Here is a 2500-nt window from a genome sequence, read left to right as displayed (position 1 = left end):
TTACTGGTTAGGGGGAAGATAGAGGATAAGTGGGGTACTTTACCGTAGAGTGTGAGCATGTAAAAAACATAAATCGGGTTCCCAGGTGGTTTTCAATCACCAGGAACTGTATGTCCTTCACCCCATGAAGATGTCACAAAAGTGTGTAAAGCCTCAAACTATATTGCCTCTTTGTTTCATCTCATTAAAAGTGTCATTTTACTGGTTAGGTCAAATGAGGCCTTGCATCATTTTTCCTCTGACATGATAGAGGCATATAAACTGGTAAGTGGTGTTTCTATTTATGCCTGTATGTAGTTTAAACCTTCCATAAAACCCCATCCAGAGGGTGCTTGGAGCATGTCAGGAACACCGGCAGGTGCATTTTGGACCATATTTATTGCGGGTTCCCTGGTTTTTTCAGCCTCATCCAGAAATGAAAATGTCCATAAAGCACTGGTTAGGTCAAATGAGGCCTTGCATCATTTTGTGACCTCTGCTGCCAGATAGAGGCATATAAACTGCATTTAGTGGTGTTTGTACTTTATGCCTGTATGTCCCTTCAGGGTGCCCATAGCGGGATGAGAGAGTTTAAACCTTTATTGCCTCTTTGTTTCATCTCATCCCCTGAAAATGTCATATTTACTGGTTAGGTCAAATGAGGCCTTGCATCATTTGTGACCTCTGCTGCCCAGATAGAGGCATATAAACTGGTAAGTGGTGTTTGTAATTTTCGGGTTCCCAGGTTTATGCCTGTCAGGAACACTGGGTAGTGTCAAAAAATTAAACCTTCCATAAATCACTCAGGCCGGCCCCCACGGCTAGAGGGCCGTAGTAGGGTGCGTATAAACCTGGTAAGTGGTGTTTGCACACTTTATGCCTGTAGTATTTTAATTTTCGGGTTCCCAGGTGCACGTTTTCAATCACCAGGTACCTAGAGGGCCGTAGTAGGGTGCTCCTATAGCGGGCATGCATGTCAGGAACACTGGGTAGTGTCCCTTCACCCCACGGCTGAAAGTCAGTTTATGCATGTTATTGCCTGCATTTTGTTTCGGGTTCCCATGCACCCCCAGGCAAAAGGTAGTCTAATCCTCATTGTACAAAAGTGTCCATAGCACTCAACGGATAGAGGCCTAGGGTGTTGCCATCATTTATGAGAATGACCGAAAAGTGCATTTAGGAGAGTATTTTAATTTTCGGGTTCCCCAGTTTTCAATCAGAGGTACACGGATATGAAACTGGCTAGAGGGCCGTAGTAGGGTGCTTTGTACATGTTATGCCTGTATGTCTTCCATTCACCCCATAGAGAGAGAGTTTATCATTTATTTGACCATATTTTTGTCGGGTTCATCTCATCACCAGGCAAAATGATCATAATTTCCACTGGAAATGTCACAAAAGTGTCCATAAAATCAGGGAGGGCCCCACGGAGGCCTAGGGTGTTGCCATGGGCATTTTGAGAATGACCGAAAAGTGCATTTGCGGGTTCCCCAGTTTTCAATCACCAGGTACACGGATATAACGGCTGGTAAGTGGTGCTTTGTGCATTTAGGAACCTGTGTAAACCTTCCATAAATTCACCCCATGAGAGAGGGTTTATCATTTGCATTTGACCTTTTTTTTTCCCATCGTTTTCAATCACCAGGCACACAGAGGTAGATCTAATCCTCATCCACCGAAATGTCACAAAAGTGTCCATAAAGTTCAGGGAGGGTCGGAAATGAGGGTGTTGCCAGAGTGGGCATTTGAGAATGACCGAAAAGTGCATTTAGGAGAGTATTTTAATTTTCGGGTTCCCACGTTTTCAATCACCAGGTACACGGATGTATGAGGGCGCCCACGGCTAGAGGGCCGTAGTAGGGTGCTCCTATAGCGGGCATGCATGGAACACTGGGTAGTGAAAAAAAATTAAACCTTCCATAAATCACTCAGGCCGGCCCCCACGGCTAGGGCCGTAGTAGGGTGCTCCCATAGCGGGCATGCATGTCAGGAACACCGGCAGGTGCATTTAGGACCATATTTTAATTTTCGGGTTCCCAGGTGCACGTTTTCAATCACCAGGCACACAGAGGTAGATCCTAATCCTCATCCACCGAAATGTCACAAAAGTGTCCATAAAGCACTCAGGGAGGGCCCCCACGGATAGAGGGCCGTGCTAGGGTGTTGCCAGAGTGGGCATTAATATGAGAATGACCGAAAAGTGCATTTAGGAGAGTATTTTAATTTTCGGGTTCCCAGGTGCACGTTTTCAATCACCAGGTACACGGATGTATGAGGGCGCCCACGGCTAGAGGGCCGTAGTAGGGTGCTCCTATAGCGGGCATGCATGTCAGGAACACTGGGTAGTGAAAAAAAATTAAACCTTCCATAAATCACTCAGGCCGGCCCCCACGGCTAGAGGGCCGTAGTAGGGTGCTCCCATAGCGGGCATGCATGTCAGGAACACCGGCAGGTGCATTTAGGACCATATTTTAATTTTCGGGTTCCCAGGTGCACGTTTTCAATCACCAGGCACACAGAG

The sequence above is a fragment of the Oncorhynchus gorbuscha genome, unplaced genomic scaffold, assembly GCF_021184085.1.
Source record: "Oncorhynchus gorbuscha isolate QuinsamMale2020 ecotype Even-year unplaced genomic scaffold, OgorEven_v1.0 Un_scaffold_765, whole genome shotgun sequence".
In the NCBI taxonomy this organism is placed as follows: Eukaryota; Metazoa; Chordata; class Actinopteri; order Salmoniformes; family Salmonidae; genus Oncorhynchus; species Oncorhynchus gorbuscha.
Note: the sequence above shows the minus strand (reverse complement) of the source record.